The sequence below is a fragment of the Furipterus horrens genome, unplaced genomic scaffold, assembly GCF_987537825.1.
Source record: "Furipterus horrens unplaced genomic scaffold, mFurHor1.1.pri manual_scaffold_17, whole genome shotgun sequence".
NCBI lineage: Eukaryota > Metazoa > Chordata > Mammalia > Chiroptera > Furipteridae > Furipterus > Furipterus horrens.
Genome location: NW_028327187.1, coordinates 113,485,686 through 113,508,267, shown reverse-complemented (window position 1 = coordinate 113,508,267; position 22,582 = coordinate 113,485,686).

The window sequence follows — 22,582 nt, the reverse complement described above, 5'->3', positions numbered from 1 at the left end:
CACTCATCCCCTGCTGCCACACTGCTGTTTATCTCAGCATAAGCTCCTCCTTATGAGAAGAAAGTGTCACATCTGGCTCAGTGTCCTGCTGATACATCAGGTCCCAGCCTTCTGTGAGCAGTAATGAATGGCTGGCCAAAGCCAGAGGCAGTAGAAAGAGCCCACCCAGGCTTCGGAGTGAGAAAGGCTGGCTTTAAATACCATTCCATCACCTTCAGGCTCAGAAACCTCAGGCACATCGTTATGTTCTGTGAGCTTCAGTATCCTCAGCTATAAAAGAAGGATGATAATTTTTATAGGGTGTTGTATAAGTTGAAGTAATCGAAGCAAAATGTCTCATGTATTTTCTGGCATGTAATAGATGCTCAGTAAACAATAATGATTGTTCCTGTTATTATTAATGATTATATCATAACACAATCCCTACAAATGAAGAGGAATCTCTAGCTCCTGGGAATGTGTGCCCTACTGAACTGCAAACTGGAACCACAACTTGCATTTGCATTTCATATAGCAGGAGAAGGTACTTGGACCCAAACTGCGGCACACTAGTGGATGGCTCTCAGTCTAAAGAGTAAAGATGTGGGAAAGACGAGAGAAACCGTGAAGAATATTATTAGAAGACTGCTGTTTATTTCATTCACTTTGTAAGTGATTTGATATGACCAAGCCTTCTATTCTGCTTCACATCAACATGGAAGTAATGAAAATAGACTCTGTTTCATAACATTATCAAAGGCAGTTCAACATAAAAAGGGGACAAATGCTTTAAAATCTGCTTTAGAGCAGATTGTGATGATGCTTTAAGGCCCTGCACCTTCCTTCCCAACTTTTACTCTTGCCTAAGAAATAAGAGAGAATAATTCAGTGCTCAAATTTCCCTAAAGTCCTCCTGCAGGATTAATAACCCTTGACATTTGAATCATCAAGCACTCTTATCAATGTACAAATACCCAGCAATGGAACAATGTAAACATCCTTCAGTTTTCAATTGCCTAATTGGGCAGCCCCAGTTTGTGGTCCCAGCCAGGAAAGACTTCAAACCTCCTCCCACCGGAAGGTTAGAACCACTTGGCCCATTTTGGTCTATAGTAGTGGTTCGGAAAGTGTGCTCTGGAGACCAGTAGCACCAGCAGCACCTAGGAGTTTGTGATAAATGCAGATTCCCAGGCCCCCTCTACCCGTAGCATCATCAGAAGCTCTGGGCATGAGGATCAGCCATCTGCACCTTAACAAGCCCTCCAGTTGACACTGATGCACATGACAGTTGAGAACCACTGGTTCTAGAGCCACAAGCCCAAGACCTGGTTTATAAATATTTCTGGGAACACAGCTAGTCATTTATTTATGGATTGTCTGTGGCTGCTTCCGTATGGCAAGGACATGCAGAGTTGTTAATGCAGGGACCATGTGGCCCTCAAAGCCTAAACTATTTACTATCTAGCACTTTACAGAAAAAGTTTGCTCACCTCTTATCTAGAGTATTGTGGAAAATAAATTGTAAGACTTTTTATCAATATGAAAAGAAATCCTGAAATGTATGATTTCTTAGTAGTCTTCAAACTACTCCCTCTCTGCCCCCAACACACACACACACACACACACACACACGCTGAGAGCCAGCATAGCGGGCCATGTGCAGTATTCTTCAAGAGTTACCAGTGTTGACTCTGGGTTTTCATTTTGACTCTGTCATTGACCAGCTTTATCACCTTGGGTGAGTTATTCAAGACTTCTGGCCTTCAGTTTCCTTACCTGTAGAATGGGCATAACAGTAGGGCCTACTGCATAGGATTGTTGGCAAAGTTCAGCTAGTTGGTACATGCACTGAACACTTAGTGCTGCACACTTATGCAGTAAGCCCCAGTGTGTGTGTTAACTATGCTGCTGCTGACTTTCAGTGCAGAATAGCTATGCAGGACATGTTACCTGCTATGGTTGTTTAAGTGATATCGGGACACTAAGAGAACATTTTGAAAGGAAAGATGACTTCCCAGACCCCTGCTTTCTACTTTACCGTAATTCCGTGATTGGGGGAAGTGTGAAGGTCCAAGGAGTCTTTAACAATTGAAAAGACACCAGAAGTGCGTTGTCCATCCAGCCCCTTCCTCTAAGGAGCTAAATGTAAAGGAACCAGGTGGCCCCTCTCCCACTGAACTCCTCCTGTCTCTCCAAACCTTTGCCAAGAAGGAGGAGGACCATGAGAATGTGTGTTGTACATGGCAATCCCTAATGGCTAACTTAGCCCCTTCCCCTTTAATTAACCCGATTTCCTCTCAGTCCCTCTTCAGTGGGATAAACTAAACGTGGAGTCTGTCTGCAGGCTCCAAGGGCATTGGGTGGCCACCCGTGTTCTCTGCCTGCTGAAGTTGACAGCTGGGCTCTTCTCACGGCCCCCTTCGCCTGGGACCCACTTCAAGGGCACGTGACCCATGCTCGGAAGGATGCCACACTTAGCTTAATGCTCTGTGGTTACCCTCTAGAATCTATTAATTTGTGAACAGGGAACCCCACATTTGCATTTTATAACAAGTCCACAGATGATACAACCCATTCCACCTTCATCCTTTGTAGAAACCAGGCTCTAACCTAAGCCTTCTCCCCAAGACTGCCTGTCTCTTCAGGACTCTGTATATGTGTGAGAAGCTATTTTAAAAATAAATAACAGCAACAACAATATGACCTCATTTTTAAGACAGTGAAACATCTCTGGCACTTCCCAAAATAAACATGGCTAACATTGGCCGACAGATGTCGCTCTACACACATGGCACGAGAGGAGATTTGTAACAGGCTAGCTCCTATTTCAGGTTTTTAAGCCTTTAGGGAAGCATGACCTCCAAAGGTTTGATCTAAGAACTTTTATTGTAACAACTTGCTTTCTTCTGATGAGGATGCCACCACAAAGACAGGAAATTCACCACCCACCATATCTAAGCAGAACAGGAAATAATTGGGACAAGGTATTAACTCAGTTAAATAAAAAAGAAATAATGCAACTGAATTCAGTGCCTTCCGAGAGGTGGACAAATTGTAACACAGTCTTGTCCTTTCAAACTGGTAGTGAACACAGGGAAGGTGTGATCTTGTGATATATAAGGAGAAATGTATGCTTGGTCTTGGCCCTGTTTGGGGCACAGAGCTACTAAAAGCCTTGGAATTTCCTAAGCAACCAGAGCGATCAAGGTGTCTTTTGTTATGTTAATTGGGTGACTTGGAAAGCCCCTAAGGCAGGGGTCTGTTTGCCAGAGGAACCCACCCACCTAGTTTAGAGGGTTAGAGCTTTTAGACCCTCCCTGACCTTCGGGGAGGGCAGATCTTGAGGTTGAATCTATCACCAATAGCCAGTGATTTGATCAGTCTCATTTCCTGACATATCCTTTGATAAAAAACCCTTTAATCTAGTAAGTAAAAAGTTTCTCTGAGTTTTGTGAGCCGCTCTGGCAAATTAATTGAACCCAAGGAGGGGGTCATGGGAACGTCTGAGTTACAGCCAGCCAGCTAGTCTCTGGTTGCTAGAAGTACAGTAGGCAGTGCCAGAATTGAGTTGAAATGTGGGATACCCAGCTGGTGTCCTAAGAATGGCTTGTTGAATGAGTGGGGACACCCTCTCCCCACAGTGGAACCGGCTCTCAGTACACCAAGAACATCATAAAGACATTTTCCCCCGATGTGTCCCCTGTGGTCTTGAAGGGTTGCATTTGCTGCTGAAGTGTCAGAGGTTCAAGTCCAGCAGAGAACGAATGCCTTTCATTCCGGAGCTCATGCGGAAAGTGGCAGAGTGAACCCGAGGTTTCCCTTGGATGTGTTTCTTCATTTGCTGGAAGGTCCCAGCTGAGCACATATTGCCGGTCTGAGGTCCGTCATCCCCGTGTAAATAGTGATGGAATGAGATGATTCGGTTGCTAGAGTAACTTGGTGGCTAAGACTGCGCAATGGTAATGGGATCAGTCTGGCCAATATTAAAATGTCCCTAGCAATAATGTAGCTTTGTCCTAGGAAGACACTCAGACAGCCCTGGCGGGCTCTCAGATGCACTGTTATGTAGTGAAAGATTAGAAAGCATTCCTCACTCACCAGAATTCACTAGCGCGCCACCGTGCGAGGTCAGCAGACTTGCAGTACAGAAAGCATACAGCTCCAAACAGTGATGCCAAGACAGGGTCATCCTGCCCGCCTGGCATTAAAGAAAATGGTCCTGGTTAGTCCATCACAATCCAGCAATCCATAAACTAGCAGGCTGGGAACCTAGCCCTCCAGGTTTCTGGGCTTAGACCAGCTAGTCAAGATGTATGTGCAACAGACATGTCATTTATCATGTGTATGTGTAACCAAGTTATAGTGATGGCAAGCAGCATCAATGTCTTCTCATAGTGATAGAGTTGCTGCCCTGACCCCCAGCGTAACATGATAGAAGCAGGGAGTCTAAATTTCTGGGTTCCTCTGCCCCGGTGGTCTCTTGCTGCGCAGGTTCCGCTGAGGCGCCCCCAACTTCAGGCACATCTGTGTGAGAAAAGCCCTGAGAAGCTGCCTCGACTTGCCCACCATGTCCTGTCCCCTTAGTGTTCTGAATGAACCTCATCCTGCTTGTTGGCTGGTTCTGTAGAAAAGGAAGCAAAAATCAAGGTGTCCAATCACTCTGTCTAACCTCATTACCTGCTTTTGTCCTGCCGCCTGGCTGAGACGCGCCTCAAAGCTAATTCAGTGCAATGAGGTCTGAAGGCAGACCTGCTGAGGGCTTCCAGAAAATACTTCCAGAGAGTACTTTAATCTGTCAGCACTGCACCAAACTGCCCCAGGAGCAGTGAGATGGCGTTGGTGGTTTAACTTCATTAGCTGTTCTTCTCACTGGAATCGCCAATAGTTAGATACTAGACCCTTTCCAAGCAGGGGAGCCTGAAAAGAACCACGTTCTCTTCAACAGAGCCCTCATGTGTGCTCAGATGTATGAAAACTCTGATGTGGCCCAAATAAAGTAAGGATCTGCTGAAACGATTCCTTTTCTATTTGCTTTACACATTTGTCTGTGCTTTCTAATTGTTCTACAGCAAATCTGCGTATTCTGGTAAACACCATACTATCTCTATGAGTGGGGTTTTTTCTGAATCCCTTCACCGTCTTTTACCCAGTCCCCTCTGCTTCTCTCTGATGGCTGGCAGCCTGCTCTCTATTGAGTCTGCCTCTGTTTTGCTTGGTAGTTCAGGTTGTTCATTAGATTCCACATATAAGTGAAACCATGTGGTCCTTGTCTTTTTCTGACTGGCTTTATTTCACTTAGCATAATCTTCTCCAGGTCCAACCATGTTGTTGCAAAGGGTAAGATTTCCTTCTTTTTACGGCCAACTAGGATTCCATTGTGCAAATTTCCCAGAGTTGTTTGATCCACTCGTCTACTGATGGGCACTTGGGCTGCTTTCATATCTTGGCGATTGTGAATAACACTGCAATGAACATAGGGGTCCATATATTATTTTGAATTTGTGTTTCTTCAGATAAATTCTCAGAAGTAGAATCTCTGGGTCATAAAGCAGTTTCATTTTTAATCTTTTGAGGAAATTCCATACTGTTCTCCATAGTGGCTGCCCCAGTCTGCATTCCCACCAGCAGTGCAGTAGGGTTCCCGTTTCTCCACATCCTCGCCAGCACTTGTTGTTTGTTGATTTGTTGATGATGGCCATTCTGACTGGTGTAAAGTGGTATCTCATAGTGGTTTTTATTTGCATCTCTCTGATGGCCAGTGATGCTGAGCATCTTTTCATATGTCTATTGGCCATATGAATGTCCTCTCTGAAGAAATGTCTATTCAAGTCCTCTGCCCATTTTTTAATTGGATTGTTTATTTCTATTGTTGAGTTTTATAACTTCTTTATAAATTTTGGATATTAACACCTTATCATATATATAATTGGCAAATATGTTCTCCCATTCAGTGAGTTGTCTTTTTATTTTGTTGATGGTTTCCTTGGCTATGCAAAACCTTTAGTCTGATGTAGTCCTGTTTGTCTATTTTTTTCTTTTGTTTCCCTTGCCTGGGGAAATGTATCCTATCTGATAAAATATTGCTACAAGCAGTGTCTGAGATTTTAATGCCTAAGTTTTCTTCTAGAATTTTTATGGTTTCAGATCAAACATTTAAGTCTTTCATCGTCGCGGGTGGGGGAGTGGGGGGGATGGAGCAAAAAAAGAAAAAGGACTCACGGCATGGACAACAGTGTGGTGACTGTGGGGGTGTGGGGGATGGGTGGACGGACATGGGAGATGGTATAGGGGGGATAAATAGTAATGGAAAAAATACAATTAAAAAGTAATGAGCAATGCTGCAGGGAGATCAGAGCAGAGGAGGGCTACAAAGCAGCCACTGGGTGGCAGTCATGTATGCCTAGTCATAACACTTCCTGCACAGGTCTGTCCTGCCCGTCTCAGCCTGCTGGCTGGCAGAAGGCAGAGGATCCCGCACTGAGCTTCAAGAGAGCTCTCAGGGAGGGCAGGACCACAGGCTGGAGGGAACCTGGGCCTCTACGTCACCACGCTGAGGACTCATCCTGCATCGGACTGGGACAGGACAAGGAACAAATGCTGGTTACGTTAAGGCCCCAAAAACTGGAGGTTGTTTGTTACTGCAGTTGTGTTAGTTCCCCTGATGTAGAGACAGGACAGAGAAGAATTTTCACAAAGGAGGGGCCCGCAACTGGACTGTTGTGGGGTCAGAAGCAAAGGGAGGGCAAGGACGTGAAGACAACCTGGACAATTCCGAGAGGGCAACTCAGGTAGAAAGTGTCATCTGCCAACGTTTCCAGCAGCTGAGGGAATGAGTACTTCAGTTTTGAGGGGTGAAGCCAGGCTCTGGCTTAGAGTTCTTACCATAATGATATACAGAGTGCTTCCTCCTTCTTTTTCTCACATGCTTAGCGTGTCATTATGTGAGTGGACAGCCACTTATTAACTAGTTCCTTGGCAATCAGCATTTAGATTGTTTTAAATCTCTTCTATTCTAACTACGTAATATATATTCTCTGTTTTAATATTCTATAATATGTAACTTAAATGCACCAATGTCACATGAATTTATTAGTTGTATGGTCTTCAGAGTTTACTATCTGTGCAATGAGACAAAAAAATGGATGGATCTGAAATGAAAGAGAGACATGATCCATTTATTTTTCCAATGAGGTCACCTAAGACAGAAAGCAAAGAACCTGAAAGCAAGCTGGTGAGAAAGATGGAGGAGGACCACAGAAAGGACCAAAAAAGGGCACCAAAAAGTTACTCTTATTAGGAAGTTTGGCTGCATTGAAACAGAAACAGCCTTCCTCCTGCAGTTCCCAATAGTTGTGGTGGTGCCCAGAAATAGAGCAGTTTCCCTGAGTCTGTCTGAGCCGGGAGAACTTGGAGCACGCGCGACCTACTGTGAATGGCCTGGGTGGGCTCTCATCACAGGGAGGCGTCAGTTATGGTCCTTCATCATGCGGTTTCCATAGCAAACAGGAGGGTCACTCAACAGCAGAGTGTCGGCTTAGTAAAACCCCAATTCGGAGAGTTGGAAGACTCGCTGTCCTCACTTTTCCAAGTTCTAAAAGCAGTGCCGCCAACAGAGGACTTGCGGCAGCCTGGTGAAGACGATTTACTGAAGTCACCGGCAGGATGTTTAAGTTCCGAAATTCTCACTAATATTCTTTTTTTTAAAAGATTTAATTAATCTATTTTTAGAGAGAGGGGAAGAGAGGAAGAGAGGAAGAGAAACATCGATGTGCAGGTACCTCTCATGCACCCCAACTGGGGACCTGGCCTGCAACCCAGGCATGTGCCCTGACTGGGAATCAAACCAGCAACCCTTTGGTTCATAGGCTGGCGCTGAATCCACTGAGCCACACCAGCCAGGGCCTCACCAATTGTCTATATTCGATTCATGCAGGGCTTGCTCAAGATGCCATTGAGGCCTCGACAGAATTGTATGGAGAATGCTTTCTTTGCTGGCGGCAGGAGGCGGGGTACTTCAGCACGGCTGCAGTTCTTCGTTTCTGTTACTGTTTTATTTTAGAAAAATGTATTTTGTAACCCACTGACGCATCTGTCGGCCACATGAAGTTCAAATCCAGAGCGGTATAAATTAGAGTGATTTGGCATTTATCTGAGAATGTTAGGTAATGAAAATAAAGGCGAGCTACAGGAAAAACTTCTCTGCTCTTACAGATCTGTGTTAGCAGTGGCGTCTGATGACGGAGCCCCAGATCTGAATCTGGGGGCCCTCGTGCGCTTTCGGCTTTTAGCAGCACGCTGTTGCTTCCTGCGGGAAATGCGGAGTGCAGATCCCTCGTGATTCAAAACCACTTCACATGTGTTAAGGAACCAAAGCTTTGATTTGAAACTGCTCAAGTGGAGACCACCCAGGCATGTGAGAACGGCTGGGGTCCAGCCTTTCAGATGTGTGATTCTCATTATTCAGAGGATATTTACATTCGTTTTTTTTTTTCTTCTTAGTTTTATGAGTTCACTTAATGTGTGACCTAAAAATTGTTTCTCTGAGCTGGTTCAGTTGATGCCAATCTTGGGACATTGAAACCAGTGACCCGTTACCCACTCAGGTATATGTGTTGGGAGATGGGCTGATTGAGTTCAGCTCAGTTACCTCTCGCTCTTCTAGGCCCTGCAGACACAAAGCGGTGATTCTTTACTTCCCATGTCCTGACCCTCACCCTGACCCTGACCCCGATCCCAAGCAAAGTACCAGTTCAGGACCCCATGGGTGAATTAATTACTTAGAGGGCCTTCCAGGCCATGAAGAGAAATTGCTAGCCATGCTGAGCTTCAGGTTGCATATAGCTATTTGTATTGGTGCCTTTGTTTTCTTTGGCTAACACCCAGAAGTGGTATAGATTGCTGGGTTGTATGGCAGCTCTGTCTTTAAGTTTTTGAGGAAACTCCATACTGGTTTCAACAGTGGCCATACCAACTTACCATCCCAACAGTGTATGAGGGTTCCCTTTTCTCCACATCCTCACCAGCACTTGTGATTTCTTTATTTGTTTATTTGTTGCTGATTGTCATTCTGACAGGTGTGAGGTGACATCTCATTGTGGTTTTAATTTGCATTTCCCTGATGATTAGTGATGCTGAGCATCTTTTTATGTCAGTTGGCCATCTGTATATCCTCTTTGGAGGAGTGTCTGTTCAGGGCCTCTGCCCGTTTTTTAATTGGCTTGTTTGTCTTTTTGGTGTTAAGATATATGAGTTCCTAACATTTTCGATATTAACCCATTATCAGATGTATCGTATATATTCATGTAATGTGTTTTCTAGATTAGGACACTTTTGAGTGTGAAATAAAATGCTAAGCAGATGAGATATTAAGACATAGTTCCCCGCTCCAGGCCTGTGAGACACAAGGAGGGACTGGCCATCTAAAGGAAATACCTATATGAGAACTCATTTTGAAGTTTGTGGGTTGGCACTCAAGGTTAACTCTACCCTGGAACTCCACTTACATGTAGTAAGCTCTCAGGAAAAAATCTCTACTGAACTAACTAATATACTAGTCATTGTTATCTAAACTGAAAATTAATTTACCATAGCTTTCTGAGTTCAAGGAAAACAATTTTCCAAAGCACGCCTTGGGATAAAAAAAGGAGTCATCTTATATTGAGGAGTTCATATGAAGTCTTTCATATCACAAAGTCTTCCCTTAATTATGTGAAGAACCAAGTATTTTTTGTGGGAAGAAAATCAGTCTGAAATGACTTGCATCAATACCAATTATGAATACTAGAGAAGTCACTAGTAAAAGTCACTTCTTAATACAGATTTGGTCATTGCTCCTGGGCATATGATAAAGCTAACACGTTGTGACTGGTTACTGCAAGCCAAGCTCTTGTTAAGCCTTTTACTCATATCAAAGTGATATGAGATACAAGGAAGTGGTTGTCTCTCAAAACAACTTAGAGGGAAGGCAAGATAATTGAAATCTGGAAGATTCCTTTACATGACTCAAAAAGTACCTCCCAGAATAATGAAGTCATCATTGTTGGAAGATGCACGTGGAGCACCTGAATAAAATATCTCTTATAAAATGGGGACAGGGGAAAATTCTAAAGTAATGTTTTCTTACACATTTATTTAAATATGTTTAGTAGTTCTCAACTGGGGCCAATTTTGCCCCCAGAGAACACTGAGCAACGTCTGAAAACATCTTTCGTTTTTAGAACTTTGGAGGGGGCTGCTACTGGAATCTAGTGGATGGAGGCCAGGGATGCTGTTAAATGAACTTCTGTTCTAATTCCGTGTCCGCAGACAGCCTTGACCATGAATACAGTCTTCCCTCACTTATCGCGGGTATTCTAGTCTAGACCCCCCGCAAAGTAGGAACCTTACATTTATTCTACACTCTTAAAGCTACGTAACTTTAACAACATACATATACAGTACCACAAAATCCCGCGATAGAGTGAAAAATCCGCGATGAATAATTAAATATAATATTTTTAAAAATCCCGTGATATAGTGAGGCCACGATAAGTGAACTGCGATATAAAGAGGGACTGCTGTAGTTCACAGGGCTGCAATGTCACTCATGACTGGAGGTAGCCCATGACTGATGTAGGACAATGTTTCTCAAAGCCCATCCTCAAGAGCACTGATTGTGGGAACTGTCCCTAAGGAATGGTTTGCGTGGTCTTAGGTTTGGGAAAATGCTACATACCAGATTCTCCCCTGTTATGTGGCAACGGACGGTAGTATGTTCAAGTCTCTGAGAAGTCCAGCAAAGTGCTGGATATTGTTTACTCCAAAACTTTCCAACTCTGTTTGATCATGGATCCCTTCATTTTTTTAGAAAGATTTTATTATTTTTAGAGAGAGGGGAAGGGAGGGAAAAAGAGAGGGAGAGAAACATCAATCAGTTGGTTGCCTCTCGCGGGACCCCAAGTGGGTACCTAACCCACAACCCAGGCATGTGACCTGACTGGGAATCTAACCAGTGACCCTTTGGTTCGCAGGCTGGAACTCAATCCACTGAGCCACACCAGCCAGGGTGACTGTGGAGCCCTTTCAAAATATTTTCTGATGAGTAGAGGGCAGGGAATGCTTCTAGTGTTGTCACATCTGACTGTTTACATGTTGAAATATATTTTATGAATGACTTTCATTTGATTTTTTTCCACATTACTATAAGAGAAACATACCAATTTTTGAGAGAAAAATGGATACGTGAAGGTCCATTATATATGTGTTTGAATTTCATGTAAGGCTGGGAAAGCAGGGACTGTAAGCTATTTGCATAAGAAACCCTAGGAGTTCAGTGAGGCAGTGAACCACCACCAAGCCGTGTGCCTTGGCATAAAGGGAGAGCGATCGCCTGGGCTCCCCACTCTATCAAAGACGAGGCCAGAAGGCAGGAGAGGACGTGGGCTGTGGAATCTGCCAAGGTGGCAGTATTGCAGAGCAGAGCTGGAAGCCATCTGGATTCCTCTAGCCTCACCTCCCAGTTTCCAGACAAGGAAACTGAGACTCAGCAAGGCAACATGCCTCATCCAAGGGCCCTCATGGTCACCATAAAATACAGAGGGCCTTCTAGTATGGCCCAGACTCCAGAAAGTTCCAGAATCAAATATTGTACCATGATGTTGTTTCCATAGAATTTACTATATGAGTCCATGTTCACAAACCCTGAAAAGTAATAGAGCGATAATCTGTTAAACATATTCCCTTGTGAATCCTTCGTTCCCTCGCAGTATAGTTACACAAGCCCACAGCAGAGTTTTAAAATGTCCACATGGGGACGGCATGATGTCTGGGAAAGAGAACTGGCCAAGGAGCCAGAAAATGTCATACAAAAAAAAAAAATAGCCTTATTCTTAAGGATAATGCCTTTTATACTTCTTTAAACATAAAAAATATTACTCACCTCATTTGCCACACTTAGTTGAAATGAAACACGACTCTTTTGAACAATCAAATCAACCCTGACAGGATCAGAGTTTGCCACAACTGAGCATTTTCAAAAGTGAAACATTAAGGAGTCTGGAGACCTGGCTTTTACCTTGGCTGATTATGTGTGCTTGAGTTTGTCAGCTTGCTTTCCTTCTTCCCATCTGTAAAATAGGAAGGAAAATGTATTTTTAGTGTTTCTCGGGGTTGTTTTGAAGGTAAATTAATACAAGCTTTTGAAAGCTCTTTTAAGATTTATTAAGCTTCATAAATATAAGGGGTTGTGCTTGGGACATGTACTCACAGATTTTCCAACCCGAAATTAATGTGAGTAGTTCAGGAGACCTCTGCGTTGGGGCTCAGACGAATTCCGATTCCTAAGTTTGATCATTGCCAAGTAGTCTCGCAGTGACCCGCTGATTAGTCCAGAGCAGTCTGGCTTCTTGCCTGTGGAGGAAGCCAGCAGAGAAGCCCAAGTGTTCTGAAACTCACATGCAGATGTTTTCGTCACACTTTCCAATTTACACTCAACTGCAATGGTATTTCTCCATTTCCCCAAAGACTCAGGAGACAGAAACGTTTCCACACATGGCATGGTTTACTCTCAGTCACAGCAAACGCGCCTTGACTTGAAGAGATTTCTGTTTGCTTGGAACGTTCTTTCCCAGACAGACAAGGACTGTTAGCCTCTGCGCTGTTTTTTTCTTCTTTCCTTTCTTTGTTTCTTTATCTTGTCCAAAGGTCTCCCTCCTGGCATTGCCGGGGACACCTATAGTTGACAGGAACCTGTAGTTTAATACCTATAGTACAATGTGTTGGGTTTATTGCTCTTTGCAACAAGGGAGGCTACACGCTGTGGGGAATCATTGGGCATCTCATTAAAGGCTTCAGAAAGGACTTATTTTAGGATTTGGGCTCATGTTAGATGACACAGGGAAGACTTGAAGGAAGTGGGGTTTAGCATTAGAGTGGATGGCATGAAGAAGTGGGGTAATTCTGTGATTAGGTACCTCAATCTCATTGATTGAGCAGAAGGACTAAATTGAAGCCAAAGCTATGACTGGTAGACGCAGCGGTCATCATATTTGCCAGGGAGGACATGCTTGGTCGTTTCCATGACGTCACAGTGCTCGTGCTTTGTCATCTGTACTCACACAGTGGTGCCTCGTTTTTGTCTTGACCCATCCCGGTCACAGAGTGGCCTTGTCTCATGTTGATGCTGGGTGAGATGTTTATGTTCGACGGGAGAGCAGCAAGACCCAGCGCTGAGCAGCTCGCCAGCTTCTAGCACCAGCAGAGCCAAACGGATGGGGCCAGGCGGTCAGGGGCTGCTTTTCTCTTTCTCACTCTTTACCATGAAATAAAATACAGGTACAAATCCCTACACAGAATGAAAGCATACCCTAATGGATTTTTATCGAGGAATACCCTTGTAAGCACCATGCAGGTCCCCAGAAATCCAGTGTTGCCAACCACCCAGAGGCCCTGAAGGTCCCCCATGTCAGCCACAGCCTCTCAAGGAGCCATTCTACTGTCTTAGTCACCACTGCCCTGTGTTCCTTTATCATGTTATCACACGAGGTCTCTCCATGTGATACTTTGGCCATGCTCATTTTTAAAAAGTTGATATGTCTTTTGAGACTCCTTGAATCCCTTGTTTTCCCTCTGTCCTTTTTCTTTTCTTATAATGTATATGTTTTTAAAAAATTAAGGCCATTGGCCCTATAAAATTTCTCAACGTCTGGATTTTGCTCTTTCCTCTTCTTGGGCAGTTCAGCCCCAACCTCTGTCTGCTTTATTTCCTTCCGCCATCATCTGGATGCAGAGGTCTGAATGAATTCAAGTTCACTGTATGTTCTTTCCTTGGGAGGCATGTTCCCGTTCACTGTCCCCTAAGTAATTTTATAAGGAAAATGCATGCTGTCTGTTTTCAGGTGTGAAATACTGACTTAAACAGCACACCCCCAACCCCCGGGGAGGCCAGCTGTGCTTAGGCAATCCTGCCTGGAGGAAACCCGGGAAGCGCTGCTGAGCGAGACCTCTTGAGCACAAAGGGTCAGGAATGGAACCTGGGGTTGTACTCAGTGTCTCCTTCCCTTACATTTCTGTGAATAATTTCCCTTTTCCACTAGTTTGATATGTCATGTGGACGTGTCTGCCATTCAGAAAAACTTAAAATAGAGCACAGTGACATCCGGCACAGACCACACTTTTTTGTGAGAGGATGGAAAATGCATGGTCTATTACTACAACATAGACTCAGGGCTTGCATCCCACAGTGCTAAGGTACTCAGCTGTCACTCCCTCGTGGATTCAAGGCAATAAGTAAGGGAAATTCAGCTCAGGGTAGTGAAGGGACGCTGTCAGCATTGGTAATGGAGCCATTCACCCCCATCATCAACAGAGCTCCATGTCAGCTACCCAGAAAGCTAAGGAGCTCAACTAACAAAGAGACCATTAATGTTTTACTGAGGTGAACAAATACTGTGACCCCTGTACTGACCTCAGTGTCTTAGTCCCATCAGGAAAACAACTCATAACAGTTTAGTTAACAGAGTGAATTTAATAGAAGGAGTTAGTGTGAATTTAATATAAGGAGTTAGTTAAGTTGGTGTTGGGGGACTGAAAACAGATAAAGGGGACATAAAGATGGTGATTGGTGGGAATGTGGGGAAGCGGTTGGGGGCTTTCTAAACCTAGAAGTTGGCAGGCGAGTCCCCTTGGGGTCTGCATCCCAGACCTCTGAGTGGGGTTTTCATTTGATCTAATGGTTCTGATATGGCTGAGAGGGTGTGATAGGCTGGTCTGATGATGGAGGAAAGAGACAAGAAGTTGAACCCACTGCTAGGGCCAGGGGGAGGAGCTGCTCCTGGAGAGACACTAACAGGTACTGCAATAAGCAAGGAGCACAGTCCCCTCCTCCAGTCTTTCCATGTCCCTCTAGCGTCTCTCATGGCAGAACCTCACAGAGAGCAACTGGCAAAGCAGAAATGTGTAAGGGTGAGCCTGGGACCGGGAGACAGTAGCTTACTAATTGGCACACTTCCCTGTGTTCTTCTCAGTAGGTATCTCTGATTCTCCTTGTTTTCAATGAAAAGAATCAACCTACTTCTTTAAAGCATTGAATCTAAACTCATTTTTAAACGATGGGGTGCAGACTGTAGCGAATGTCTTGGGTATGCTCAGATCTAAAAGAGCCCCTAGCCACAGTGTGTTAATGAACCAGGGTTAGTGCGCATTCTTGTCTTCCTTTGCAATAAAGTTCTAGCGAGGGCCAGTGTCTTGTTTTCAATTCTTGAGCCTCTGGTCTGCTCTCCGCACCACTGTGAATGAGTTCCCAAGGCCTTTTTTTGTCCAGCCTCGCATTTCTCCGGGCTTAGTCTCACTGGGCATGTGGTTGCTGGGGCCTTGCGTTTTCTCCAAAGAGAAAAGTCTTAATTGCCACCAAAAGGCTGAAATGAAGCTTCTGCTTTTCCATGGCCTTGGATCCCAAACTTAGCAGGGCCTTTCAGAATGTGGGATGATTAGGGAATCCTGGGCACTTTGGAGAGGCTCCCCATTATTGAGGAGTACCTGGGGAAATTCTTTTGGTAAAAGTTAACAAGTACAGGTACTCTCATTCGGCCATCTAGCGCAAAGGACATACTCAACAACAGCCTACTCAATCATTCATTCATTCGTTTGCTAATTTAGTAAATATTCATTGAGCACCTGTTATGTGCCAAGTGCTATTTTAAACCCTGGTGATATAGCAATGACAAAGCAGATGGTATCTCTAGGTTTTCATTCTAGTGGAGCAAACATACAACAAATAAATAACTATATAATATCAAAGTGTGATGGGTGCTATGCAGAAAAATCAAGCAGAGGCAGGAAGTGACATAGAGAAGGTGTTTTAGAGAGGGGACATCTGAGAAGACACCTGAATTGGGGTGGACGGTGGTGTTGGGAGGCCACTCTCTGTAGGTCTCTCGTGTTTCTGCCCATCTTTTGAGCTTTGGTTCCAGATCATCTTTCCAGGAGTGTTCGTATAGTAGCCCGCCCTGGAGTACAGAGACAGCATCTGGCTCTGCGGCAGAGGGCAGGTGTAGTCCCTGAGCAGGATAATAATCTCTGTCTTCAGGACAGAGGTTGGGCAGGTTTGCTTGCAGTCCACCTATGCAGTTGGGAGTTTCCTAAGCTTACGGTTCCTAAGCTCTGCCAGAGTCTCTACATGGGCCCACCCCCACATCAGCCATGGGAGTTGGGGGCTCCTGCTGCCTGCTGTGCTTGTCTCTCTACCCCAAGGGTCTCTGTATTCTGCCCACCTCTAGGAAATGGGGGCAGGCCAACTTGGCTTGTCAGTGGTATCATCTCAGACCCTTCACAGCTTTGGCAGCGCTTTTATCTCAAAGACACTTTGAAGCTTTGGATTATCAGGAACATCTACAAAAGCCATTCTGTCAGCAAGTGCTCAAGATTACTATCTTGAGGAGGTTAAAAGCAAGAGTCTTGAAACAGGGACAACTAGATAAAAGAAAAATCCTTCCAGTTATTGCTAAACATTTCAGATCACTAAGAGAAAACAAGTGTTAAGCACCATATAGATATCTGCTGGATTAAATTAAGGACGCACTAAGTGGTCGTACAGAAGGCTTAAAACTGCTTATCTTATCTAACTTTTTCATTTGTTACGGAATGGGTTCCGGTACATCTTCAGCACTATTAGCGAGCTGTCCTAACTTTTTATGGAAACTTTGTGCTGCATAATTATGCGCACGAATTGAAAAACGGTTTGGCGCCCAAGCCCCTTGACAAATCACATCACAGTAAGAAAGAATAAAATTGCTTCTGCAGATGGGATGTAGTCTCCAAGCAACAGACACATGCAGTTTTTAACAACCGTGGGACAACGGAGTGAGATTTGGCCATCAGAATCTCCCCCAAATCTTGCCAAATTCATCACAGGTTCAGCTGTATCCCCTTGGCCCACCTCCGAAAGAGAATAGGAGGACAAAGGCAGCTGTGCGTATCAGACATACTGGCTCTCGGGGACACTGTGCGGTCTTCCCAGAAATACCCAGCATTTTCCAGCAGTTTTTAACTCAAAATCCAGCCCCAGTAATGACTGGCACATATCATCACACATTTGTGCAAACCCACAGAAAGTACAACAGCAAGAGGGGGCCCTAAGTAACTCTGGACTCAGCGTGATGATGACGTGTCCATGTGGCATCACCAGCTGTAACAAATGTCCCACTGTAGGGCAGGCTGTGCATGTGCGGGGCAGGGAGTATATAGAACTCTCTATACCTTCTTCTCTGAAGCTAAAAACACTCTAAAAAACTGTCTTAAAAAATCCAGCTCTACACGGAAAAGGGCTACAGTAAGTGGGTGATTATCTGGTCAACTCTAAAGTAAAGACTCAAAGAGAATCCAAATCAGCTTCCAACCGCCAGGACAAATTTATTTTCCAGTCCTCGTCTTATTGACCCAATAAGCTGATAATGATAGTTATAGATCCAGGGTCCTGGAAATTTACTGTATACTACTTGAACCAGCTTCAAAGACATGTCTCCAGTCCCCTCTCCTCCCCAAATTACCCCAAATGACGCCGCATTCATTGGGTCCACTTTACAGATTAAAGGTGGTACTGAAAGGACAAAAGGCATGCCCCTAGGAGTTCTGGGGAAGCCACAGCAGTGTCTTCAGCCCCAAAGAAAATAGCATGATGCTACTGGCGATGGAGTGTGGCAATGGAAATTTTTAATAGCTTTTTTGAGGTATGATTTTATACCATAAAATTTTCCCATTAAAAATGTAGAGTGCAATGACGTTTGGTAACTTTACCGAGTTGCACCCCCACCCCCACAATTGAGGTGAAGAACATTTCCACCAACCCCAAAATAGCCCCACTACCCACTTGTAGGTCACCCCCCACCACTTTCTACTCCTAGCCCTACGCAACTCGTGATCTTATTTCCGTCTCTATGGATTTGCCCTTTCTGGACATTTCACACAAACAGAATCATACAATCTGTACTCTTCATGTCTGGCTTCTTTCACTGAGCGTAATGACTTTAAGGTTTTATCCATGGCAGTGTAACTTTTTTCTGTGAGGAATTTTATGTTCAATTTATAGAGTTGCTGAAGTTAATAAGCCACAGGCCACATAACCGGTAAGAAGTAGAGTTTGGTTATTTCCCTAGTCTTTTTTAAAAATATTTTTATTTTATTTTTGATTTTAGAGAGAGGGGAATGGAGGGAACAAAGAGGGGGAGAAAAACATTGATGTGAGAGAGAAACATTAATCTGTTGCCTTCTCCACATGCCCTGACTGAGGACCAAACCTGTAACCCGGAAATATGCCCCAATCAGGAATTGAACTGGTGACCTTTTGGTTTCCAGGACAGTGCCGAACCACCTGAACCACATCAGTCAGGGACAATTTTCCTAACCTTTAGATTTAAATTTATTAGAATCACATTGCCTAAGAGCTCAGAAACCATGAGACATCATCTCAACCTGAAGTTCAAGGATTATATTACAGGTGTGGTGCCACCATATAAGAGGACCAATGAATGGCCTGTTAATGCCAATTATATGTCTACTTCTGATAGAGAAACACTTTATCCCAGAGGAGACTGCAGTGAGAATGGGTTTCAAGTAATTATCGCCTAGGTGCTATGGAATTTGGAGCAAAAGTATTTGTGTGACTTTCTACTTTAGGTGGTTCTGTGGTCTGAGTTATTACCATAAGCATACTTGACATACTAAGGTCAGAACATACCATCTGGCCTGCCCCAAACCCACCATGTTTCTCCTGCATCTGGGCCTTTCAACAGAAGCCTGTACCCGGAATGCCCTTGCCCACTTGGCAAATTCTTACTCTGTTTTCACTTGCAGTGCCCATGCCACCTCCTCCAGGAAGTCCCCTAGATAAAGTCCCAGGCTGAATCTGGCCTCTGAGATCATCATAACCCATCTTTCTCTGAGAGTTGTTATCCTAGTCTATCAGAATATTTGGGTCTCTTCTGCTATTTTTTCCACTGGACGGTACACAACGTGAAGGTAGAGGTTTGGTTTCATTTCTTTCTGTGTTTCCAGTTCCCATCTTAGGGCCTGTATATGGTAACCACTGACCTATGTCCTTTAATCATGGTAGCGATAGCTACATACACTATTGTTTCCCATGCACTTTGGATATAGTTTTCATTGTTGCCATCTGATTTTGGGATTCAGGGATCAGGTCTTCAAAATGTGGTTATGATGGTTTACCACATTTTGTGTTCTGGGCCAAGTTCTTAATCGGACTTAAGACCACCAGAGTTGCCACTGTAGGGTATTAATGTGGCTTTGTTGGCATTAAAGTGACTTAGTGAGCAAACCCCAATTAAGGGACCTGTATTGATGTTTAACTGTCACAGAGCCCGGTTCCAGCGCTCCTAGAAGTGGCTGTTGTCAAGCCTAGAGTTTGTTCAGGTTCTCGCCTTGCCATTGACCTACATTGCTCATCTGTAAGTAATTTAAAGTCACCTGGCATTTTGTTTGGAGAGGGTAGCTGCGTCGTGTGGAGGCAGTGGGCCCCAACCCTGTGCTGGAGCGGTCTGTCTCAGCACTCCCTCCCCCAGCGACTAGCCCTCCTCGTCGTCCCGAGTTAAGCTGCGGGGCAGAGCACTGGCAGGCAGCCAGCCCTGTTCTCTGGCTCTCTGTGCAAGAAGCAGGCTGGGGAGAAAGAAAACAAGTTTATTTGCCAAGGAGGAGCCTATACCAAGAATGATAGAGATGGACAAGCTGGAGCGCAGACATACAGACTCTGAGTGATAACAAATCCTTCGGGACCACAGCCTGAGGAACATGGGAAGTAGCTAAGAAACACGTAGGGAGCAGGCCTTGCATTTTGCGTGTCTGCGAGCCAGATCATCCTCTGTTACCCTCATGAAATTATCCAGGACTGCTCTGTCCAATACAGTAGCCACTACCCATGTGGCAATTTAAGTTTAAATTAACTAAAGTGAAATAAAATTAAACGCTCAGTCCATCGGTCACATTAGCCATATTTCCAGTGTTCAGTAGCCACATGTGGCTACTGGCTGCCACGTAGCACCGCACAGATAGAGAATTTCCATCATCACAGAGCGTTCTTGTACATCACGTGCTTGAGGGCCCAGAAAAAATGGTGTTTGTGCTCTTTTCTCCTTACAAAATATGCCCCTTCCTGGTCAGGAGAACTAGGAACCACTAACTAAGCAAGTGAACCCTGTCAAAGTGCAAGTTCATTTCCGAGTTCCGTGATTTCTAGCCAATGTCCTTCTGCCCTCGCCACCTGCTCACAGGGTCTCAGCAGCCCCCAAGCAGCCTCACATGTGCGAATTCCACGGGGACACGTTTCACGCCGGCGGAAGCAGGATTTCCAGAGCGAAGGAGAACACACACTGCTCGGATGGAGCTTTCACGGCTTCCCGGTGTGTGAGGCCGAGGCCATCCTTCTGGGACCCATCTCAGATGATGTATTTCCCAGCACTTTGAAGGCAGCTTTGAGTACCTCTGGATATTTTATAGGCCGAGGAAACCAGGGCCTCATTTTATAGTATGTCATAAAGGATCTCACCAGGCTGGGGAAGGAAAGAAGTCCAGATTCAAAGCACATATTCAGAAAATGTTGTTCTTTTATTTTTAAAGAAAATATGTGTGCCATGTTAAATATATATCATCATAGTCAGGTAATAGTCATGAGTAAGAACAAGAAATAGGGAAATGGTTCCTTTTTAAATATCATATTTCTTAAAATACAGCTTGTACAATGCATATGTGTGTGTGTGTGTGTGTGTGTGTGCAAAAGTTGGAAGGTTTTGTTTCTGGGTTCCCCATTCACACCAAGAGGACACTAAGGATAACGATAAGTCAGACAGCAGCAAGAGTGAGAATCGAGGAAGGATCATCAGTTTGGATGCAGGTGATTGGCCAGACCCTGAGTTACTCCAGATCTAAAAGGCATTAAGATGCCTCAGTTTCCCCCAAATGATCCCCTGTTGGGAGGCCCTAGATGAAAACCATTTGGAAAAGCCACTGACTAAAGTGAGTACACATTGGACCCCTCCCCCGCCCCCACCCCTGGCAGTCAGGTATTTCATCAGCAAATCTACAATATGGTAGTGTCTGTCTGTTGTTGTTTACATCAGGCTATCTTCCAAGAATGGATTTGACATGAATGTATGATGTTGCACACTTCCAAAGCTCCTCCATTGCTACAAATTTATGGTTCAGTATAACTATTTTGAGTGCTACATGTGTACTTATACATTGTATCAAATGTGTTGATTATTATAAGGGTATTTTATATATCAATTGGAATGATGTTTGAACATACGAGATAGGGTTCAATTAAAAAATAAAGGGATTGGGGCAAAGAAAATAGAGGGAACTGCTTAACATCCATGCTGTCTCTGCAAATTTCATTCTGAGCTTTCAAGGAGCCAAGACAAAGAGACAAACGCAGGCTGTTACATGACCCAGTATCCATAAAGCAGAAAGTGCTTCGTAGGAAGCTCTGTTCTCCGCCAGTCCTAGCAGACAGGACAGTATTAACACGAGCAGGCCCTCATCAGTGACCCCGTGGCAAACAGACAGCTTTGATATGTTTGTGCTTCTAGTGAGGTCAGTGGCAGGGTTGAACTCGGGAGGTTTCAGAAAGCAATGCTTAGGCACAGGGCTTGAAGACCAAAATGTTTTTGTCCAGGTCAACAGCTTTCTGATGCCTTGTTTAAACCAACGATAAACTGTAGAGCTGTGATTCTTGATTTAAGCTGGGAAGTGGGGAGGCCTGTTTGAATGAACTGCAGAGCTTCGTGAAGCTGTATCAGCACCTTTGCCTGGCCATCCTCCCTTGGGATTTGACAGGACCCCGCAGGTATCCCTCACGGTGTTAGGGTAGGACTCTTATGGAGAATGGAGGCCTTGGTGAGAGGGGCACCAGGAAGGCATATAAAAACCACCTAGGGAGCTTCATCCATGATCTGCCCAGCTCTTGCCCTAGGCCTAAATAAGTGCCCTTGGCTGGAACCTTGTGTGTATGTTCTTAACCGTGTTACCAGTGGGTTCCCACGTGGACCTCTTTTGAGAAATGTTTACCTAGAGCACTGGATGGACGAGCTTCCTTAAATCTTCTTTCCAGGAAAATCTTACAAAAAGAGTGGATTACAAAGAGGCATTTCTGACAGGCATCCTACCTACCCACGTGTCTCTGGACACACAAATTATTCCATTGGTCAGAATCCAGATTCCATCTGTTTCTTTAGATCCTTGACCTTTTGAGATGCCGCGTGGTTTGACAGTTTGCTTCTGTACATCTCAGCCCTGCTCAAAATGCCAGGGATGGACAGAGAGACATACTAATATTGTATATTTAATGCCCAAAAGAACATCTGACCCGTAAAATATTCTCAGTGCGTCACTGAATTGGTCTGAATTTAATTCATATATAACAACAATGAAATGAATGACATTCATTCTTACCAGACAGTGCAGAGAGAGAAACAAGACTCCTGGCCCAGGTAATTTGACATGCCTCAAGACTCCTGAACCAATCCAAAATAACAAAAACCCATTTGTGTAATATACAAGGAGGAGGAAGAATAGGAGAAGGAGAAAAGGAACGAAAAAAGAAAGACAGCAAAGCCCTCAG